Raw genomic sequence first — 10,047 nt, 5'->3', positions numbered from 1 at the left:
ACTTACAAACTAGCTTTGGCTTTATTGTTCTTCTCATATAAGAATCTTGGTTGATTCCAATTTTCATACGAATTACTTGCACTCTTACCAGTGAAAACAAATGTAGGAAATAATGTTTGAAATGAAAGAAATTAAAGTTATTTTATGCGATCATTAAATTTACTATGCCAAAAAAAAAACAATAAATATAAATCTTGAATATTACCTGAACGAAAATTACTTTTTTGCTAATATTTTATTTATTTACTCTTAATTTCGAAGCAAAATCGTAAATAAGAAAAAAAACGAAGTAAACACAAATTCCAGATTACATAAAAAGGATACTCAAAAAGGCAGAGAGAGATAATAAATAGGGAAACAAAAAAGTTCCTATGCTTTTACCGATTTTTACAGGATAATAAAAGATTAATTTATTTAAAAGCGAATTACATTAATAGAAGATGAATAAAAAAGATGAAAATATTTGTTTTTATTTTACTTTAAAATTACTCTTTGTGACACAACGAAAAGCTATATGGGGTCCACCAGTAATGATTACAATATTTTGTATTTTTTAAAACTGTAATAACGCCTGAAAAACAGATATACTGATGATAATCAAGTTGATAATTGCCAGTAGGTGGCAATAGTATTAACATAGGAGGGCAGTAGAGTATGCAAAGAGCAAAATGTTTTTCTTAATGTTCAAATAGATTGCAGTAGAACAGAATAATAAAGGTGATAATGATTTTGATTTTAAATTATGATGTTGATGATTTTGATTCTGTTGTTAATAGCTATGTAATTATAATAATTCTCCAGTCAGACATGAATAAACTCTTGAAAAACAAAAGTAAAAAATTGAAAAAATAAAATAAATTTTTTTTCTTTTGGATTTTTATTCTCTTATATAATATTTTCGCATTCCTCTGTGGTTCAATGTAACGAAAAGGCTATAAACGATTCACGGAAAATTTTCTTAGGAAAGCTATCTCTTAAGTTTCTAAAGCTAATGACAGATGGCGCCCGAGTTTAAAATTAAGAAACCGAGCTATTTGAATCAATCGAAAAACTTTGACTTTAGCAGAACTTAGTTTGGAAAAAGAACTGTTATACTGCACTAATACTGTAATTTTTAATTCAATATTAACATTTAAAAAAAACAAAAACCAAATACGAGAGGCCTACTTAGTATCTCATAAGAGAAACAAAGCTTTAAAGTGAAATTTGAATTTTGCATTTCATTTTCCAAATTCTCTTCCAATTATTCCATCGTTCCTTAGACCAAGTTTTTCTCACCTTAGCTATCACAGGCTCTTACTTCATACAGTAGAAATCGAAAATTTTAGAAGAATCGTTGATTTTTTTTTGTAAGTTTTTTTTTTTACTATTCTTTTCTTTATACCGTTATCGGCTGCTATAAATCTAATTTTCTATACGACAAACTTTATTGATTCTTAAAAAGAAAACAAAAAGATCACAATAAACTTAAACATTAAGAAAAGAAAATGAAAAAACAGAAAAATTATTCGAGAAGAAACAATTTTTTGTTCTAATTAAATTAAGAAAAATATAACGTTTTAAAAATGGAACAAAAATAAAAATAAATTAAGAATAATGAAATTCTATGATTTTTATTAGCCGTTATAATAACATTTTCAATTTTTCCTCCTTTGTAAAAAAAAAACTTAGAATTTTTTAATTTTCGATAAAATTAAATTACAAAAATGGCTAATCACAATTATATTAAAGATGAGCTGATCATTAATATTATTAAAATATATTGAGACATTAATATTAAAGATGAAAAAGTCCTCTGACTTCAAAATTGCAGCAATCTTGTATTAGTACATCTGGTTAACCTTATGAACTGTAATTGCCAAATTGTGCCACAATACAGTATAACTGCAATTTTCAAGTCACAGATTGCCGATCGCCTGCTATAAATTATAATTTAAAATGTAGAAAAAAACAACAGAACCGAATATTTTTGGTTAATTAATTAAAATATTCAAAATTTGTATTCAAAACAGGAGGTGTGAAAATTTCTAAAAACATTTATGGATTTTAAATTTTTGTGTTAAGCAAAAACTCATCTTCATAATAGAAACATCTGCTCCATTTATTTCCATAAATATTGTACAAATTTTTAAGATTATTTTTCATCTACAAATTGTTCAGGTTTTGAGCAGCTTAATGAATTGGAAAAATTCATGAAATTTTAAATCAAGTTTTTATATTTAGTATTGACGCTCATAATTACAACCACTGAATTATTTTGTTTAAGATCCTATTTCTTAAACTAAAAAATTTTTAAAATTTCAAGAAACAGAATAAAATTTTTTAAATGTAGAGAAATAGCAACCACTGAATAATCTCTTTTTGCACAAGTAAATTTCAAACTAAAAAATTTCAAAGTACTTTTTTTCATTTTCATGTTACCTGTGCACCCATTTGAAGTACATGTTCCAATAAAATAAGAAATCAAAAAAAAAAAGAAATTATTTTTTCTCTTTTTTTTTTCGTGTTTTTGAATTCTTAATGAACCCTCTTGAATAAATTAATTTAAAACAAAAAAAAAAAATAAATATATTTTGAGTAATTTTAAATTAATAAGTACTTGTAATTGGTACATTTCTCTAAAAAGTTTTGTTCGAAATTTTCAATATTTATGATTGCCACTATTGTCAGTACCGCTGATTTCTCAAATGAGATTTTAGAAATGAGAATATTTCAAAAATTAGAGCATATATGTAAAAAATGAGAATAGTTATCAAATAAACAGGTCTAAAGTTAAAAAAAAGATTACAATGTTAACAGTGTTGCCATTATTATTAAAATAAAATTTGGAGGCTTACCGATCAAATTTGTTACTGCTGAGCTTAAGAGACAAAGAGAAGTAGGTTTTAGAGCAAGAGTATTCCGAAAAGTGAAAATCAAATAATTTTTAATGTTATATATCAGAATCAATTTACAATTGTGCTATGAAACTACTTTACTTCTTTTTAATAATTTTGTGAGAGGACGACTGTTGGACACAACATCCTGCGCCAGTAGACTATTTCAATTGAAAATATTATAAAATAAAATTGAAATACAGAAGTAAGGGTAATCAAATTATTAAACAAGAAAATAAAAACCGAGTAAAAACATAAAAAATAAGAAAAATTTACAAAACAAAAGAACAAAATGAAGAAAAACAAAACATTTTATTTTTATTTATTTTAAAGTGTATACAAGTAAAAAGTTAAGTAAAAAAAAAATTATGAAGTGTTTTAAGTATGAGATTTAAATTTATGTGTAGGTACCCTACTGTTTTTATATTTACTGAGTGTAAAACTAAGTTATCCTTGATGTTGATGATTCTTCACTTTCACAATTTTATTTTTTTTTTTTTCGAATTAGATTTAATTTTTTTTTTCTTTCATTTTCTTACGATTTTTTCACCTTCAACTACTGCATCAGAATTATTTATTAAGTATCCCTTCTGTATATAAATCTAATTTTAAAGAATAACTGTAAATTTTGATTTTATGTTATTGTAAAATGTATTATAATAATATTGCTTGTAAGTATAACAGAAAATTTTAGTTAGAATGCATAATACGGCAATGTTGTAAAATATTTGATATTAGAAATAACATTAAGAATGTGACCAGGAATATCAAGGATTTTTCAATGGAATTTTGAGGAAATCTAGCACTGGAATACTTAACCTGCAAGCTACATTGAAAAAATTCGATTGAAATAGAGACCTTATTTATTTTAGACAGAAAATTCATTTTCAAGATATTCAAAAATTTTTGTATTAAAAAATAAGTTTCTACATTAAAAACTTTTCATCTAATATGAAAATATTTCAAGTTTTTCTTTTCATCAAATGAAAGGAGAATGAAAAAATCCTAGCTTTTTATATTCAATTTTATTATGCAAATGTTTAATATAAGAGTTTTTAAGTTTGTTGATTTCGTTTTAAATTTTGGAGTCCTTTTGAGTCTTTTTGCCTGTATAGGTATGACTTTTAAAATTTTGCATTTCTATTTAAAACTACCGTAAGATTTTTTTCTTTTCTCTGTTTTTGTATTATGCAATATTGTAATTATAGTAATGGGGTTCACCTTTATTCATAAGAATGTATACAAATATACAAAATCGTTATATAAAATACTGTTATGTAACGCTTATGTACTAAATTTATATCAAAGAATATATTAATAAAAATTTTCAAAAAAAAATTTTTTTTTAATAAAAAATAAAAAAATAATTTGAGAGAATTTTCTTTCATATTCGTAATGACCTTAAAAGAAATACTTTTTGTATAATTATTTTTATTGAAATAAAATATTTTTTTTTTAAATTGCAGGATTATTGGAATTTGAAATTTTAAAAATTTTTTGATATTAAGAAGAATTAAAAAAATTATTTCTTGCAATTTTTTTTTTAATAAGTTTTCAAAATAGTTTGATTAAATCTTTTTTTGAATAATAAATTTGAAAAAAAAATTTAAAATTTCAAAAATGTTAAAATTTTTAAAATTTTCAATTCAATTAAATTTTATTCGTGTTGGACAATATTGTATTCGATCAACTAGCAATTTACTAATATTGCTCCTTGTTTTTCGTTCTCTTCACCGTAATTCAGTGAAATAATGTGATAACTATAAGATAAAAATATTTTAATATTGAACACTACAAGTAATAAAATCTAGCCAGAATATTCAACAAGTTTCAATTACTTATAATTGTTTTCGATATACAAACTATTTTAAATTCTTTTATAAAAAATCTTTAATTTCAGCTTAAAAAATTTCAGTACTAGTAATAATCCGTAAAATTGATTGCTATACCTATTAATTTTGTGCAACATTAGAGTGTTAGTAATTCTAAACTGAGAACAAAAACTTAATAAATTTCAACACACTCTCTTTTATTCTCATTTATTATCTTATTTTTTTTAAAATCTGTATTGTAGAGTGTATGAAATGAGTGAATAGAAATTGTTACTCCCGCATTTTAACACAACGTACGCTTAATTTATAATAAAAATCAATAAAATATTTTTCAAGGAAAATTGAGACCGAAAATTTTATATTTTGTTATATTTTTTTTTTTTATATTTTTAGTGCGGTTTCTGTGTGTTTATAATACAGTTAATTTTTGTAGTAGGATAAACTTATGAGCACACTTAATCCACCTAATGATTTTTATTGATTTTTCTGTTTTTATTAAATACAAGTACAATATAGTCGAAGCTTAATAAATAATCAATATACAGTAGAGTAACATTTTTACAGAACAAATATACGTTTTCTATTACTAAGAGTTACCAAGGACTAGGATATAAATTAAGAGGTTGTAAAAATTTGTTTTAAGTCGAACTCAGGAACTAAAATTTTACGGTAAATAGAATTTAAAAATTGTTATTCAAAGTAATTAATAGAAATGTTTAACTTTTTGTACTCTATGATTTTATTTTTGTTTCCCTAAAAGTATGCAATTTTTCCAATAAGTAGTAAATTTATTATTGTTCTTCTGAATTACAAATACAACGTGAAAAACATTGTAAAAGAGAACGCAAAATGCGTGATTACTTCACTTCCAGAATCAATCTCTGAATTCTGAAGTCTTTTGTTACTCAGTATTGCTCTATAATTTTTTACTTTACTGCATATTTACTGTAAAAGTAATATTTATTTATATAAAGAATATTTTGACATATTTTTATACAAAATATATTAATTATTAACACGTATATTCTTGCTAAACTCTATAATAGAATAAAGGAAGTATAACAAATTTACAAACAAATAGAAAAGTATAAAGAAAATAAAAAAGTACGTGTAAGAATAGCAAAGTAAATTGAACAATTTATTTTGTATTGTAAATCCTTGAATAGAAAAAAAAAAAAATTGTTAATAAGTTGGTAACAGAAGAAAATATGAAAAAGAATTAGGTTATATACCGGGAATCCGAGACTCGATCTTCCTTCCGAAGCAGAGTAACACAGAATGTGTCGAGAGGAACATAAAAGAACAGAGGAATTTTTTTAAAATTTTGATTTTATACTTAAATATCTCTGAAACAGGAAAAAGAGTTTGATATCGATAATATACCGCTAAAAGAGAAATAATATCACAACTAAGTAGCCACGATGTTGGTTTTGCCTTTCATATTTCTCGGGTTCTAAATGAAAGTGGACGGTTTTTATAAAGATCAATTTTGTGCCATAGTAACATCGGAAAGAGAGCCTCCCAAAAGCAATTTATCACTTGGTTTTTTTTTATTCGCCCGCAGGCACTCTATCACTCTGATTTACGAGAAGTATCGATTCTGAGACACTCACTTTAAAAGCTAATTACAATAATTTAAAATTCACCTTAGAAAATTTCTTTTTTCTTTAAAAATTATTCTTTAACGTGTAAATGATAGTTTGTTTTAAATGGAATTAATTTCTAATACAATTTGTAACACAAAGAATTTTTAAAATTTTTAACATAAAGAATAATATATTAACAAAATTAAATTTAATAAAAACTAAATTCAGAACAATTTTTTAAAAGTATAAATACTAAATTAAATAATAATATGGAAAATGAAAACTAAATTCATTGTTAATAAAAACTTGCATACCTTTTGGCGAACAATCAAATTTTCCTGCAATACTAAGTGAATTTAAATTTTTCCATGAACCTATGAATCCGTTCGTATTCTGAAAGGCAGCAGAAGAATATTTTAATTAAATATTTTAATTAAATATTTTTATAGTTTTTATAGAAAAAATTTTCAAAAACTCAATATTCCTAAAATTCTCTGCAAATTTGGAATATGATGAAAATTTTTAAGAATAAATTTTGAGCATTTATTTATTGCTATTATTTTAGCAATAGCAGTAGGTTTTCTAGCAGTACGATTACTTAAAAATTTTAGTAGGAGTACTTTTTGTTTGGTTAAGTTTGTATCTTTAACATTGACATTTTGCAAGTAGGCATTTTTTTTAAAATTTTCAATATTGGAACATATTAAATTTGTACTTGATGCTTAACTACTTGCTACTCCTACCTTCAATACAAACCTTTCAAATGAAAAGTTGCAATATTAAGTACATTATCTAAAAAATTTCAGTGAAATTTAATAACTTTGATTTTAACTTGAAAATATTTTTTAGCTCCTACGTATGTGTACGTGTATCATTCTGCCATAATAATAAAGAATAAAAAAATATTTTCATCAAATTTACATAATCACTTCAAATTGTTTCTGCTTTTAAAGTGATACACCTTTAACGATATTTCATTTCATGGCTTTGTTTTCAATGTTATCAATTGTATTGATTTTACAAAGGTGTGTAATACATACTCGTATATGTGTATATATGTATATAAAATGATTATATTTACAAAATTGTAAAGAACTTCTATATTATTTGCTATAAAGTATTGTAGAAGAACAGCAAGAAAAATCTGAAATAAGGTAAAAAGTTAAGAAAAAACTTTTATGCCAGAAGTAAAATTAGTACCGAAAAAAAAAACAGCCAGAAACAAAAAGTAAAAATTGAATTTTGGAAAAGAAAAACGGTTAAACAAGGTTATACCCTTTTGAATTTGAAAGTGAAAATAAGGAAGAAGAAAAGGTAGTGCAAGAGAAGGTAGTAATTTGAAAGTGAAAACAAGGAAGGGAAGGTAGTGCAAAACACTTCATTTATTTTGAAATCGAAACAAAAACGAGCAGAAAATTCTTCTATTTTCCCGAGTTTAAAAATCCATTCAAGATAAACAAGAAAAATATTACATTTTCAACAGCATTTGTTAATTTTCGTCTAAATTCTTCGAGTTTACATGCTTATTTCGGGTTTGTTAACCTAAAAATAAAATTATTTTCAAGTAAATACTTACTTCTTAGTAAAATTTTTGCAAAAACCATTTCTAAGATTCTTCCGATGAGAGGTTATATTATACATAATATAAGTGCTCAGCTCAATTTTCTGCTCTCATATTGCTCAAAATAGTTACTTCTTCACCAATTTTTTGATTACATGTTGTTTGACTTTTTTTTTTACTTCTTATTTTTTATTTTCAATTAATTTTTTTAAATTTATTTAATGTGATTTAAATTTTTTATAAAATTTATTTTATGGCTTACTCGATTTGAAAATGAATTTTCATGACTGAACATGTTAAACTATAATAAAATTTAAAATGTCTAAGTGACATTGCCAGCACTAAAAAAATTTCAATTTACAATTCACAATATTAAAAAATTGCAAATATTTTAACGCCGCCTGGCGTCACGGTTGAAATCTTCTGTAATAAAATTTTAATATTAAATTTATTTGTAATATGCGAAAACTATAATTTCGTAAGAAGTACGTACTCTAAAAATTTCTACCTAACTGTAGTTTAAGTCGAGAATTTTACGGAATTCTGCTAAATTTTGTTTAATTCTTATTTTTTTTCTTTCAGTTTTATTTTCAGTTTGCCCTCTGTTTTTGATGTTTTTAGTTGCCGTACCTTTTATCGTGTACAAAAATAAAAAAAAATTTCTGTACACCTTTTTCCTTTTATACATGTCAAAAAAAAAAAAAAACAGAACAAACACTTAAACATAATAAACATTTTATTTTTTTTTCTCAATTGCCAATCACATATTTTTGTAATATTGAACAAGTCTTGTTTTCTTGTTGTACAATATTTAAACTTTAATGTCTAGCCAGGTTAATAGAATTACCAAAAAAGAAAAAATATAACAAGAGGGATCAATGACATATTGGAATTTTTAAATAAAATTTCAATTTGTGCTTTGAGGATTCTACACATTCCTATTCCACATCCACATTATGTGTTTAGTTACTATGTATAACTTGTTTTATTTGAACAAGAAACAATTTAAATGGAAAATTTTATTGGAATTTTCAATTTTATCTTCAAAATATGTAGTTGATGTGCTTATCTGTGTACTCAATAATGTTTTGTATATTTAGATGTCTTAAGGGCTAAGGATGAATTATTATTATTTTTGCAAGTACTTAATACATATAGGATTTCAATAGAAATCCAATAAAATTTATTGAGAAAAAATCTATTTGAAATATCAGAATACTTGTATGGAATTTGTAACTATACCAACATCAAAATAATTAATACCGTAGAGATTAGAAGAATTGAATCCTTATAAATATTTGTACCTATTCAAATGTATTACAAATTTTGAATGATTTTTTTTTTGTTTGGTTTATTTTTTCTTCAGAAGCAATTTATAAAAGTTTGATATTGTTCGATGACCTTTATATTTGTTGTTGGCCAACAATAGAAAATAAGAATTTTTAATATTTGTTGCTTTCCAGAGCGTGTCGATTAAAATTTACATTGATTTTTTTCTTTCATTGACTTTATACTGCTGACAGTCTATGTAGAATTTTAGGAATGTGGTTTTTGAACTAAAATTGAAAATTTTATACATCAATGTTAAATTGATTTTTCTGCAATCAAATCTACAACCCCATAAAAATTAGGTGAATGTGAACGGTCCTCATGGATCTAACAGATAACATAAAAGATAACAGACTTGCCAAATAGTTTTCTTTACTAAGTGTTTTAAATTAATTCATTCTAATGAACTTTTCCAAAAATTTTTTTGAATTGTCAAAAAAGAAACTTAAATTGTTCGTAGTTCTGATTTTGGTATTTGTAATTTCGTTTCAAAGTAGAATAAAAGTCTCTGATTTATTTTCTATTTTACAAACATGTGATTTTTTCTTGTGATTTCAACTAATATGAGAATACCTTTGAAGTTTTTAATATGAAAATAAAAAATTTATAGAAATATTTTCATTATGTAATAATAATTCAACGTTATTACAATATTCTTTAAATTTTGAATAAATTGAATGTGATGCAATGATTTACGTAAATCAATTGGGAATTTCTCTTTACCCACGCATGTTATTTCAACTTACATAATCAAATAATTTGGAAAATCTGTCGTTTATATTTTAGCACAGACCTGTCATGGAATGTGTTTTAAAATTTTTAAAAGAACACACATTATTCAAGAATTTTTTCGAAAATATTTA

The sequence above is a fragment of the Condylostylus longicornis genome, unplaced genomic scaffold, assembly GCF_029603195.1.
Source record: "Condylostylus longicornis isolate FDR11 unplaced genomic scaffold, ASM2960319v2 ptg000031l, whole genome shotgun sequence".
Taxonomy (NCBI): Eukaryota; Metazoa; Arthropoda; class Insecta; order Diptera; family Dolichopodidae; genus Condylostylus; species Condylostylus longicornis.
The sequence above is the reverse complement of the archived record's forward strand: the minus strand, read 5'-3'. Positions refer to the sequence as shown.